The sequence below is a fragment of the Lytechinus variegatus genome, chromosome 14 (genome assembly GCF_018143015.1).
Source record: "Lytechinus variegatus isolate NC3 chromosome 14, Lvar_3.0, whole genome shotgun sequence".
NCBI classification, from domain to species: Eukaryota; Metazoa; Echinodermata; class Echinoidea; order Temnopleuroida; family Toxopneustidae; genus Lytechinus; species Lytechinus variegatus.
The window spans coordinates 10602313-10617430 of NC_054753.1; the positions used below are offsets into that span (position 1 = coordinate 10602313).

The 15118-nt window shown below is 35.2% G+C and overlaps 1 protein-coding gene across 1 annotated transcript in view; it reads left to right on the forward strand.

The window, feature by feature from the left end:
• LOC121427666 overlaps positions 1-15118 on the forward strand; it is a 107686-nt gene that overhangs the window by 39007 nt on the left and 53561 nt on the right. The window contains exon 3 of the mRNA XM_041624180.1: positions 570-657. The gene's annotated coding sequence lies outside the window, so the exon portion shown is untranslated. The remainder of the gene's footprint in view (positions 1-569; positions 658-15118) is intronic.

Sequence of the window (15118 nt, forward strand, 5' to 3'; positions counted from 1 at the left end):
GATGTGGTCCTCTCACACTGACTAGTGAAGGTTTCACTATCACACAGATGTATTTACATTGAAAGTGTTGAAGGAACAATTGAAGTAGTTTTGTGTGGTGAATTAATTGACTCAATACAGCTCAATTTTAGTGTTGTGGCCCAGTGGATTAGTCCCCCCCCCAACTTTGAAGCAGAGGGTCATGGGTTCAAATCCCAGCTATGGCATAATTTTTTTCAGCAAGAATTGATCCACATTGTGCTGCACTCAACCCAGGTGAGGTAAGTGTTGTACCTGGGAGTAATTAATTCCTTGCACTGTAAACAGGCCGCCAGGCTTAAGTCAGGGTAATAACCACGAGGTCCCTTTGAAGCACATCATAGAGACTTTTAATATGCGCTATATAAGAATTGTGTATTTCAAACAACTGAACAAAACATTTGAATATTTTGATGGTGTGAATGTACCCAGTGAAGCTACTGACCTGTGTACCTTACTAGGACAAAATTTCAAAGTGCAATTAATTCTCGCCTCACAAGTTTAAAATTCTTGCGATCCGTTAGTCATCCATTGTTTTTCTATCTAAATAGATCGCAAGTTCACATCCACCTCACTCGTCTAAATACCACACAATATGTGGCTCTAATAGACTTCGGCATGGTTTTGGCTTAATAAAGAGTGAGTAATTGTTCAATATCTTTTGTTTACTGTACATGTAAGTAAATGCTCCAGATTTCCTTAATTATTTATAATGTTTCTGGGCTTTTTTAGAGATCTGTGTCATTGACTTATAATGGATGCGTGTACACTGTATTGTTCTTGGCCAAGTTGATCCTCTATATTTCTTGTTATTGGCCGAACACTCACACTACATAACATATGTTGCGGTACATGTCTTCTCATCCATTAATGAAGTTTCACATTAAAATTGTTTTGTCTTGGCCCAGGACATCCATATCTGCATGAGATGAAAATATGCCAAGAAATTATAATGATAACTCTGTTTTCTTATATTATACCATTTTTATCAAAAGTCACTAAGCGCCTGTGGGCTGTAGATAGTATTGCATCAACACTTTACTTATCCTAAAAGCATGGTCTTTCAAACAACGTTTAGTTTGCCTCAAACTATGGTTGCATTTGTTCAAGTTTTTATCAGTTGTGAGAAAAAAATTCAAACATAAAATGCTGTAAAATGAAATATGAAGTATTTTGAAATGCAATTGTGCAGAACTCCAGACGCTAAAACTAGATTGACCACTAGTATATTTACAAGGCCTTGTCATGCCTTACACTCCAGCTCGTAGCCTGAGATCATCACACCAGCATCTTCTTAATAATCCCAAAACATGAGTAGCCTTTGGTGAGTGAGCTTTCTCTGCAGCACCTCCACTTTGGAATAATTTGCCATTGAATTCAAGAAATATCATCACTTGAGACTCTAAAATCTAAAGTGAAGTCTCATCTTTTCTAACAGTAGTACTTCTTGGCACTTTTAATCTCATCCAAACTCTGTCATTCTTTCTTTTTCTTTTGTGCCTCGGAATAGAATATTTCTAGATAGATGGCGCCATATAAATGCCTATTATCAGTAGTAGTAGTAGGCATATAACGGAGATCTCAATCACGATCATACTGCAAACGTGCCTCAATTCTTTCATTTTGTACATGTATCTTACACCCCTTTCATAAACCCAGTTATGCGGCTAATAGCAGCATAATTTGGTCGTAAAATCAGAGAATTAAGGACCAGAGTTATCCGCATTATTTTGATGCTGCAATTATCCGCATAATAGCAGCATCAGGACCAGATTTTGACTTTATGAACACATTTCCAAAGTTATGCGGATAATTGCCATGGTGCGGTCACAAGGTCACTTTTTTCCAATACAATCGCATCGGAGGGGGTGTGTGCGGTTGCCATGACGATTATCCGCCTTTTTCAGGACGGGCGCTCGTAGAAATAATACAGATTATTTTCGGAGTTTGTGAACGCAAATTTTATTGAACTATCCGCATTACTCTTAGGCGGCTAATTGGAGGATGGGTTTATGAAAGGGGTATTATAGTACACTCCATTATTAAGGTAACTTTACTTCCATGATAACACTCACTGATTCTTAAAATGACTGAAAAACTGTGAGAGAATGCTCCCATGAAAGATTTGTTAATCGCGATTTGATATATGAGGATTGGTAGTAATTATTGCCTTTAAGATACATTTGAGTGCAATCTTTATCAATACAACCATGTAAAATATCCATGTACTGGATATCCATTTCCTCCTTTATGTTGCTAATTTTATACTTGAAAAGTCTTTCCTCTCCTAGTAGTCTAGTACTATTGCTTTACCTATAAAGCATGACTAATAATCCTTAAATAATATAAGGACTTTAAAAAAAATCTCTATTTTCTTTTTTTACAGCACTCTTCTCTACAGTTCTTTTATATATTTTTATTATGTTAAATGGGTTACTCTGGGCTGAAAATGCCATTTTAATGAATAGAGTTGAATTAAACAAACCATACAATGAAAGTGTTATCAGAATTTGGCTAAAATAACATAGATATGGCATTTCAATGTTTTCATTTCGAATCTAGAGAAAATGGGAATGTATTAATACATATATACATCTATATATATATATATATATATATTTATAGTAAATAGTGGTAGTAAAATACGAGCTGTGATTGGCTGGATTTGTACCACGTGACCTCCCTTCAAAAAGTTATATTGTACATATGTACAATATAACTTTCGATTTTTGGATGGCAAAATCCATGATGGGGGGCTTAGATTGAGGGATCTATTTACTATAATAAATAGTGAACGTTCTATCATACAACATTACTGGACTATATGAACTCCAAATATAAAATTATCCCTCGTGCAAGCCTATTTCACCTCGGCCTTCGGCCTCGGAGAAATAAACCTGCACTCGGGATAATTTTATATTTGTCGTACATATAATCCAGTATATTGTACAATAGATTGTACACTATTTATATAATATATTTATATATGATGAATGAAATGTAAACAAAATTAGAATATATATTCTAGACAAAGTGAGATTAAACCAAACAGCATTTTGCCTTGTTTATTACACCCCTGATGTTGCAGTACTTGTACACAAGCAGAAGAGATGAAATCCTCTATCATACGTTTCCTATTAGCACTCACACCATGACAGCTACTGCCTGTTTTTCCCAGATGTCGGGGGAAGCGCCACCTCCGATCAGATATTTTTATATAGAACTGCGTCCATCTTCATCGCACGCCTCACAGCGGAACACAAACAAAGTGGCCTTCGTTTTGACTGAGGCTCGGAAACCATCTAATACGACTCTTCCTCCAGAGAAATCAGGCATCGGCTCTCTCGGGTTTACTTTGACCTTATATCTTTCCTAATTTTGTCTCTAAATATTGCCTTATTGACCAACGGTGTCTTACGCAATGGCCTAATAGAGAGGAGATAACCTGAATATTCAATGTCGGTGCCATGTTTTGGATGGGGTTGATTGAAGCGAAGAGATCATTTCAAGTCACGCAATGGTTAAGGTGAAGTGCACTGGGTCTGTTGCACTCAAAGTTCATGTTATGTGTTAAATGAACTTTGCTGTATAATGCTATCTTCCATGAACCTCCCCCCCCCCATGGCTCACTACCAGTGCTTGCTCGCTTTGTCGTCAATCTGCAAAACAAAAGATGTAGTTCCCTTTTTAAAAAGTATGTCTTCTTTATTACATACAGGGCTCGTGGAACAGTTTTCAAAGTTGGGGGCAAAACAGAAGGTGAGGAGGGGGCTAACCTTGCGAAAAACCACAATAGGATTTTTGTTTTTTATACATTTTTGCGCATGTTTGTTGGGAAAAAAGGGGACCGCTGAAGCACCCTTGCTTTTTCCACAGTAGCCTTGGGTTACATGTTAGTCCATGTTAATTAGGGGATTTATAACATAGTAGCCCCATGCAGCCTGCTTTTACCTTTCATAATTTGTTTATTATTCATCTTGGTTAGGAACGACACATTCACATCATCTGAATTTAGTCTTTGTCTTTACTACTCACAAAATGTTTTAATCATCTTTAATGGTTTACTGAAACTTGACCTGGTCATTTATAGAGTCTCTGTAAAGTTTGAGCTGACCAAAGAATAATTTCTGTGAAATTAAATATTTGTATTTCAGTTTAACTGCTTTATTTGACTGAAGAGGAAGTCAAAGAGAGCATTTTATGAATTCAACTTCTGCAATTGCTCTTTAGATTTGTTCTTTTGACTTTTGCATTAACGGAAATAGTTTTTTGTTCCTGGAAATCCTCCTTGTGATACAGAAAAAGCATGCTATTTTTCTGTTTACATATTTTGAGTGTGAATGAAAGTGAAACATATTCTTTTATCTTTGTGATAGTACCCTTATTTTTTTTTTCAAATTCAATACCTTTACATCAAAATGTATGACATGTATCTCTTCAAACTGACAATTCAAATCTAAAATGATAATAATATGTGATATATGGATGTGGATGCGGAAATACATTTAACAATCATTTCAATCATCATTAATCATCAATAACAGCATTAACGGCCTTGTGAGACACAATGGTATTAAATATCATGCTTGCTACTTAAGCTGTTCAATGTTAAATGATATTTTTTATGACTAAGTTTTGTTTTTGGCTTTTGTTTTTCATGTACATCTGTTCAAAACATGATAAGTTGCAATCATTTTCATGTATACACAGTTAAAATGAAAAGATATGAATATTAACAATAATCAAAGAATAAAAGCTGTTGGAGCAGCTTGTTCATTTTCTTTCCTTTCTTTCTAGAATAAACAAAGGTATTCAAGTAGTCATACAAGAAATAGGTGAGACTGCCATCTTGAAAAATAAAATTGATTGATTAATAATACAGTCAGCCATGATTGAAAGTTTAACAACTCATTATATATCAAACAAATTCAAATGATCATTATTATTTGATTATTTTCATTTATTTATTTGTTATTTGATTTTGAAGGGAAAAGATTCCTATCCATTTATTTTGTTCTGTTGTTGGAGGAGCACATTCACCAGTTATGCCCTTGATATTTATAAACATATTGACATGAAAAGCAATGTATAAGGTTTCATACAGAACTCTAAAAAATAAATACAGTAGTTATGGTATAGAGAGGTAAACATTGCAATACAAGACACATATCAGTATGAAATATGAATATTCATAAATCAGATGAAAGAGTATAGCAAGGAAGCATTTTTTAATAAACAATTATGACCTGAATAACGATGGTTATGATTATCATCAAACGCTTAATGTTCTCATTGGATCTGACTAGCTGGAGCCACTTAACCCAGTTTCTAAAACTTTTCAGGCGTGACTCAGCTGTCATTGGGATTAAGAAGTGATATGTCACCACTCTGAAGATGAAAACCAGCCGCTAACTTCAGTAGGCTCCTTGAAAATAATTTCATAAATGGCTAATCATGCAAACAAAGTATTAAAACAATTACATGCATCTATGATTATGGTTAATAATGCTACGAGTATAGACGAACATGTTTGAATATTCTTTCACTTTTGTGCTACTTACTCAATATAAAGGTACAGTAATTTGAGGTTGGTATTTAAAAGGAAAAAAAATAACATGAAGAGGATGGTTTGAATATGTCAGATTCTTATGTGAAAACAAAACCTATCTTTGCAAATAATTTGCACAACACAAAGACATTTGCTTGACTCGTGAGTGCAAGACAACGATCTGATTTTTAAGGTGCCTGATGGGAATGCCTAGTAAAATGATTCCATAACAGCCAGATAAAAAAAATGATTTTTTTTCTGATGGATACAGGAATAAGTTTCAAAGGAACTTATTACTTCTAATGTTGACATGATCTAGAAAAATATGAAAAAGATACTTATGAATATGAAGTCTTAGGGGGTGTAGCAATAAAATATTTGCGATCCATTTTACTGGTAATCTACAATTCATATATCACTTGTAACTGTACCAAATTTATTTTTCAAATTGCAAGAATCAGACCAGCAGTAAAATGTGGATTTGCAATTAATTGCCAGACTTGTGACTGATTTTGTGACCTAAATTTGACTTGCAACTGGTTGCAAATTGTCTCATACCATATTTTTCATTTACAATTCTCATTCGTTCATATGCACCAGTATGGATGCATCTTCGAATTCGAAGAAAAATATAAATTCAATTTTGGAGTTCCTCAAGGGAATTACCACGCTCCTGTCCAGAACAGTCTTGAATTTATCAGTGGGTAATCAGTTTAAATAGATGGTGTTTGATGAAGGGAAACATATTGCTTGACTCTGGGTTAGAAATCTAATTCAGGACAGGAATTTTTAACATCTTATCCTCTTTTCACTGGTGTATAGATGGAGGGGGTCTTGGGGCATGTACTGGTTGCCCCCCCCCCCCAAAAAAAAAAAAGTTTCACAGTAAAGAAAAAAGTGAAATCAGGGGTAAAGGATGAGAGTTGAAGACAGGGGGTGAAATATAATATTTCTGTGACAATTATATCAGTCTATCACAAAGTTAGATTAATTTTCAAAAGGTTGAGATGTTCACTTTTCATGTTTTGTTTTTTTTGGAAATTTTTACCTCATATGCCATATTGTGCCTCCTGAAAAGTTTTAGCGCACTACACAAATGCTTCTTTCCTACTGGCTAACTTGATTCTATGCTACAAATATTTTCGGTCAGAATGTTCATTCACTGATTTGATTTCATTAATTTCCTGTTCTAGTTAACCATATCAAACTGTTAACATTCATTTTGATAAAGAGAGAAAAATGAAATGGATAAAAAGTGGATTTCAATTTCATTTATGGGGGGGAGGGCAGGTTTTTGTTGGTATGAAAATTCATGTGATTGAATTTGATTCCTGCTATGTTACATGATGGTGCAATTACATGAAGATTTGAAATAGACAGTTAAAGAATGAAATTTGTTAGATTATGGATATTCTGCAGTCTCGTTCTAATATTTTCACCCCCAAAAATGTTTATTTTTGAAACAGCAGGCCTCGAAATAATCGACGGCCATCGACGGCCATGGCCGTCGATGCCCCCATTACTGGCCGTCATGCCCTTCTTCTTTTTGCTAAAAGTTACGGCCACTAAAAATGTGCCCTTTTTTATATGGCCGTGGTGCCCTTTTTTCTCATAAATGTGCCCTTTTTCTGATATATAATGTACCCCTTTTGAAAGTCTGCACCTTTTTTTCTGAGCGAGGAAAACTTTTCTCCGATCTCAAAAAGTATTCAATACCTTAGCTTTACCAGCGACGTCCAGTGCATGTATGCAGTCTAGTCCGAAGCTGCGCCGAACGATGAGCTAGTTATACACAGCTGGCCGGCCGGCCGCTAGCGCGCTTTCTGTAAGCTGCAGCATATGGACGAGCGCGAGCTCTGTATGTGTACTACACAAATGTCGCTGTACTGTCCTGGCGAGCGCGCGCGCGATGCGTAAGTACAGTACTTTGAATGGGAGTGTTTCATAAAGCTGTTCGTCAGTTACGAACAACTTACGAACGACCGGTGATACTTTCTTGGGTGCTAATCAGATTCACATTTAATTACATGTAGCTCAAGAAGGTATCACCAGTCGTGCGTAAAGTTCATTTTTTCTTAAGTAAATAATGTGGTTTGGTAATGAATTTGATGTATAACATCGACTATGGAAAGCCCCCCCCCTCCACGTCGCGAAACTGTAACACCTACAAATAATTTATTACATGCCCCTTAAAAAGTGGCCTTGGTGCCCCTCTGTATGGCCTTGGTGCCCTCTGCTGCCTGGCCTCAGTGAAAAAGTGCCCCTCAAAAATGTTGCCTTGCCCCCCCAAAAAAATCCTATTTCCAGGCCTGAAACAGCTTTCATTGATTATCAGTGACACAACATTTACTCCTACATCATTTGCTCCAGTCGTAATATCTCAAAGGGCATAGGGTAATAGGGGATTGTAATAGAGTTTTTGGTTCAGAATAATAAAAAGATAAGGATAAGGGTTTATTTAGTCTTGGAGGTTAGATTTTATGTGCAGATTTTCCATTGCAGCAATTGTCGTCTGAGCAAATGTAATGGAGTCTGACGTCTTGAGACACTTTCTCATACCCTTTTTACACCTAGGCTAAAATTTCCTTAACCCCGTACTATAGGTGGGGCTAAATTGCCATTTAGCCCCACCTATAGTACGGGGTTAAGCTTAGCCCACTTTCTTTTTACACAGCATTTTTGCAAAGTGGGCTAACCCCAATTATAGTACGGGATTATTTGGCCCTGCAAAAAAGCAGGGTTATCCCAGCAATTGCGGTGCTAAGAGCGATAGTACGGGGTTAAGATCGCTAGTGTAAAACGAAAGTGGGCTAAGCTTAACCCCGTACTATAGGTGGGGCTAAATAGCAATTTAGCCCCACCTATAGTACGGGGTTAAGGAAATTTTAGCATGTGTAAAAAGTGTACGAGTGAAGTACTTGTACTACGAATGATCGACAAAAACCACTAGTCCGGGGTTAGCGAGTTTCGTGTGTAAAAAGCAAGCATTCCTTATCCGGGGTTAGCAATAACAATTTGGCATGTGTGAAAAGGAAAAAAAATAGTACGGGGTTAAGGATAGTACGGGGTTAGCGATAGTCCGGGGTTAAGAAAATCCTGTGTAAAAAGGGTATTAGAGTGGTGATGATGTGTGAGCAAACTTTCTGCAGAAAAAAATTTGATATTTAACAAAATTTCATTAAGGAAAAAACAAATCTTGATTTGATGGTCTGGAGCGTCTTCTTGAACTAGACAGTGAGATCTTTATCTTAACTACCGAGAGTCGTAGGAAGTGGAATCATGGGATATGAGGACAGGGGGAGGATGGGGTAATGGGGTGAAGGGGTCATGTGATGCGGTTTTGAGGGGATATTTCTAGGAGCGGAGGAACCAGATTAGTTTCCTCGAATGATGTCAAGCGAAATAGGATTGACTTGAAATTTAACGAGAATCAAAGTTTATAATCGTCAGGAGAGCGTGGATAGAGCTGTTGGTGTGTTGTCATCTGGCGATGCAGAACTCTGTATAAGATTGATTTAGTTGATGTTCTATGCATTATGGGAAGCTGTATCCAGAAAATCATTGTTGTTGCAGTTTAACATACCCTATATGAGATATAGGGAGTTTCATCTTACATTTCATTTAATGGCGTTTGGATATGGCATCTAATTTACCTATTGCATATCATGATGTATTAATCGTGCTCCATAAAAATAAATTGTTGGCTCTTCATGTAATGATATTTTCAACAAGCCTGTTGAGTTGTTGCCTTGTTGGAATAAATGCAAGTCTATTTGACTTTCAAAGACAGGATGATCAGTTGTTGATAATGAAGAATGTACATTAGAAAATTATCAAAATCATTTTGTGTTCATGATCTGTAAAATAAAAATCATCACAAGCTATCAAGATAATGAGTTTCCCTAACTTCCCTGTCTACATGCAGGGGAAGCACTTCACAACTCTTGCTGAATCAATTTAATCAGCAGAGTGTCAATGGCAGGAGTCGTAAAGCAAGTCATTACCCACCTCTCCTTCTGGCTGAGATAAGAGCCAAAGAACTGTCATCACCCTCGGCATATTAACATCTACCTGATGGGGAAAATACCCCCAAAATACTCCCCCCCCCAAAAAAAAAAAAAATTTCAGCCCCCTGAAATATTCATGAATTCTCACTTGCCTGAATCAGAGAAATTTCTTGAGGGTTCGAAGCCTACAACCAGATTCTTGCATTCCTTAAAGGATAAGTCCACCCTAACAAAAACTTGATTCGAATAAAAAGATAAAAATTCAACTGGCATAACACTGAAAATTTCATCAAAATCGGATGTAAAATAAGAAAGTTATGACATTTTAAAGTTTCGCTTCATTTCACAAAACAGATATATATGCACATCTCGGTCGGTATGCAAAGATGGACTTGATCTTTAAGCACATGATGCACATTTTTCTTGCCTAGCTGATCAATTTTTTAGCAAATGCTGCTGCAACCATGAAGAAATAACTGGAATAAATGGAAATTCAAAGATACTCCTATATTTTTCTGGGATATTACAAATATTTAGAAATGCATTTATGGATCTCAATGCACCAGAAAATAAAAAAATTACCTAATTTTGTTGGTAATCACTGCAGCCTTTCTCAACGATAAGGCCTAATTTGACTAGTCTGCTGGCACAGACCCTGATTAAAACTATGATCAATAAGGGGTCCTCACACGAGACTAGCAAGAAGGCTTTTTGTACACAAGTCATTGGTAGAGGAGACCTTATAGGCTGCAAATGCAGTCCACTTACATGTACTTTGAGTGAAGGGTTTGCACAGTAAACCACAATTAGACCTTTCTGACTTTAATGATCAATGATTGAGTTTATATAGATATTACAAGTATTGTGCTTTCACACTGACAAAGTATTTGGTATTTTTCATTATTGGGTAGGTGAGGAAGCCTCCCCTGAGTATGAAGACATCAAACTCCACCAGTTACCTCTCACAAAATCAACTTTTTTAAACTTAATTTCCTGGAAGAGTTACAGGAGAGTTCATTAGTATAATGTCTGGATTGGATTGTGCTTAAAGGGATACTCTGGGCTGAAAATAATTGAAAAATTCACAGAGCAAAATGCTGAAAGTTTCATCAAAATGTGATAATAAATATTTCAGTTATTGAATTTTAAAATTTAGCAATATTCTGTGAAAGCAGTTATATACATATTGTCATGAATATTCATTAGGTTGGCTGATGATGTTGCATCCCCTCTTTCCCTTTCCTTATGTTATAAAATGAAATCATAATTGTTTCATTATTTCATACATGTGCGAATGATATTTCTCCCTTATTATGAATTAAGCTGCAGCAATGAATATCTAATCAGTTGTCAATCCTTTTTTTTTAGTTCTTGGTAGGAAAATTTGAATAAACCTAATTTTCATTAACAAGTGGGGATATGGCATCTTCAGTGTACTCATTGAATATTCATGAAGACATACCTAGAACTATTTCACAGGAATAATGCAAATCTTTAAAATGTCATAGCTTTGTTATTCCTTGTTCACTTTTGATTAATTTTCAGTGTTCTATTAGTCTGAATTTTGTTTGTCTGTTTAAAATCATATTATTTTCACCCCATATTGCCCCTTTGACCATCATGCAAATAGAAATAAACTATCCTGTTAAGGGAGAAAAATATATCTAGATAAAAAAGTGAATACCAACAATACTGAGTAATCAAATGACATGAAAGAAAATTAATAGTTATAATGGTAATAAGCATAAATTTGTAAACTTAGCATACATGTAGGTATTTTTCTCTGGATATGATCAGAGAGATAATAGCTCTATGATTTATGATTGAATGAGCGTAGGAACAGGTAGATTGATGAAGGACTGAATACATGCAAGTAAGCAGTTAAATGAGTAAATTAATAAATGAATGAATGAATGATTGATTGATAAAGTTAAATAAATGATTAATTAAAGAAAAATGTAGTAAATAAAAAGGTAAGGTTGGGAAATGTGTTCTGAGGAGATCCTTTTCAGTACTTTTGGAAAGTATATCTCTCTGACACAAAGTTGTTAATATTTAATTCTCCCCCTCTCCATCATTGTGAATCTCTATCTTTGAAAACGCTTATTCTATCTTCAAAATAGAAGCTTAAACACACCCTTATATATATATTACAAGTCCATAACTAGGGAAAAAAACATTGGGTAAATGTCCTTTGCTCTGCAATATCAACAACTGGTGAGTAATACTATATAAGTTACTACATGTACTGAAGAATTTTCAAAAATACCGTTCATTTGGCACAGTGTCCAGATTTTCTGAGTTACTGGCCAAGAATGTTTATTTCTGGATTGCCCTCCAATGGGTGGGATATGTTTCTGTTGGGGATCGAGGCACGTTCGTTGACCGCCCAGAGGACTAATTTCAAATCTCATTAAACAATTCAACGGAGTATCATCCCAACATTTGCCAAGTATTTGTATTTTATTTTTCAAGCGTGTTGCACTAGCCTTGATTGCATTGTTTTATAATCTAGTTTAAACCCCCTTGTTTTAAACTACTTTTTCTGTCAACTGTCCAAATTTTGAGCTCTATGCGTGTTGGTCAGTACACGATGTCCATCTTATAAAAGGGACGTTCCTGAAATATCTCATTGACTCTATATAATTAATTTAGTGCAAACCAGAAGGTTTGTACAATTGATTTTTTGTGTGAAATAACATTGGAGAGAAATTAACTGGTTATGTCATAATCACAACTGTTCCAATAGGATTTAAGCCAACAGAAACAAAAGTTTATCGGTTATTTTGGAGAGTTGTAATCGAGTGACTGAATTTCTTATTAATGTCATGATAATACAGTATTTAAGAAATAAGTTGAATGGTTTAATTATGTTAAATCATACATTTTCCTCAGTCTCGCTCAAATATAGAAAAACAAATCTTTTTGTTTCTTTTTTGTTCTCTTGTGGCACTTTGTGAGATGGTGACATTGGTGTACATGAAGACAAAAAATAACCCTCATTAAATCTATCAAATGAATGGGGTTTTTTAACTGTCAAAAAGCATCATCACCCATAAAGCTGTCAGATTATATATAGTTCCAGGGATTCCCGATCCCCTGCTCATTCTTTATTTTTTTATTTGATCAATATACTTTTCCTTAACTTTTATTAATATTATTTGATTATATCTATCAATTCTTTCAAGTTTGATAATAAAATGGTTCCAGTGTATCAAAACGAACATATATTTCACATCTTTTTCAATGTTTAAAGGGTTAAGGGTTAAATGTTGAAAATATTAGCATACAAAAACACTGATTTTCATATCACACGGGATTATTTCATTCATGAATGGCAGTAGTGGGGTAACAATGGCTCAACTTAATCCAGTCCTTAATCCCGTATCCAGTCTTTAATCCAGTGGTCATATTTCCTTCAGCAGACGCCCTTTATTAATCCTTGTTTAGCTGATGGATTTTGACATTAAATGCAAAGAGTGGTTTGGGTCTATACTCATCTAGCACAAGTAGATCGTTAGCCAATTGTGAAGAGAATGGTGCAAAATGCCATTCATAAAAAATTCATTTATGGTAACCTTTTTTTTTTGGGGGGGGGGTACATGGTAGTTTAAAGTAACAAATCTCATCAGATTGTAAATTAAGTATTAGTATTGTGCTTATTGGGCAATCATTTCCCAGTTATTAGATATGAAAAAATTGCATTTATTCATATTCAATTTTATGTGATTAGGTCAGTCGAGGATGCATTTGACATTATTGAGATTAAATTGTTGAAAATTAATTTCTATATTCAGGTTACCATTGATGCCAGTCCTTTGAAGTATTACTATTGTGTTTGTCTATCTGAATATTGAGATTATTAGCATAATGCATAAATTTAGAATATTTCTAGATCACAAATTTATTATTTTGTGTGCTGACTTAGTAAATATACATCTGAGGTGATGTCATATTTTTTATCAGAAATCAGGAAATTGCTTGTTTTTTATCCCTTTTCCTAATTTCATTTTTTTTTATGACTATAACTATTACTATATCATATTCTCAGCATTCAAATTGATTTGCTGTAGCTTTAAAAGACTCTGTTCAATGAAAATGAGAAGCTGTTTGGAACTATTAATTAAATCTTAAATGGTGCTGAGTAAAGGCATGCTCAAAATTTTGATTTTACTTTCTGCCAATTCTTCCACATTTTATGGTACGAGACAAATAAACTCAGGCATGTTAGTAGTTTATTTTAGTAACATTTTGAAGCTGTTTTTGCTTTACATTCCAAACATGGATAATTTTGCTTCAGATTGAATTTAACCAAAAGTCCATCATGTTCTGGAACTTCTCATATCCAACTGCCTCAAAAATATCAAATCCATCAAATCTCAGGAGTTTATGAAAAGTGATTGGTGTACAGTTACCTCCATCTTGTGGCTCATATCACAAAACTTAGCAATGATCGTGGAATATTTTTCTACAATTAATTGCATTGACTACAATGTACAATCAGTTATAAGAATGAAGCATATGATTAATCACTAATATTTGTGTCATGGGGCCCCGGTGTCAAAACAAATCACAGCTCACTGGTAGATTAAGGGACATCTCAACAACCCCGTTCATTAAAGATGATCGGGTTGTAAGCCCGGTAAAGGGAGGGGTTGCATCCATACATCCCCCTCCCTGTCAAGTCACTTCCTGCTCGACGACCTCAGCAACGTTGACGTCTGGGCCCACGGCTGTAGCTTGTCCTGGGGAAGGAGCACTTATTGCGCGGAATTGATGGTTGTGTTCATACCAGTTAATCGATTGATAAATTTTTCCCTTGCTGTCAGCTTGTCTGGTGAAAAGAGTATTAATTGTGGAAAATTGATGTTTTATTCATACAAGTTAATTGATCATAAAGTGTTCCCCGCTGCAGCTGATCTTAAGAAGCAGTGTTAATTGCGCAAAATTGATGGTTGTGTTCGTACCTGTTAATTGATTTTTATAGGTTTTCCAGCCAAAGCTGGTCCAGAGTCTGAACAATTATTAATTGCACAGAATTGATGGTTGTGCTTATACCAATAATTGATTGTTAATTTATCTCGGCTGTAGCTGGTCCCAGATTAATTTTGCCGAATAAATATTTGTGCTCATACCAGAGTAATCAATCGATGAAGGTTTATCGTAGAATGTAATTCACTGCCTCGTTCGGTTTCGTTTCTTTATTAGCTTTCGATTTCGTAGTATACTTTTACAAAATATCCATACAAGATAGAGATTTCCTTATAAGTAACAAGTATTTTTATGAACAATTCACTTTAATAATGTACAGGATTCCTCCTATCATCTAAATTATTAAATCAAATGATAGACAGTCGCATTGCTACACCTGCCATCCTCATTTTAGAGTTTGTGAATCTGAAGTGAATAGAACTAGTATATATCCATAAAAGAATCTCTTCGATAGAAGATTGCCAGTTTGCGTATGAAAAAACAGCGCTTTTGATGATTCCCTGTTCGGAATGTTTAGTGAGAATGTTTGAATAATGTCAAGACATTTCTAGCT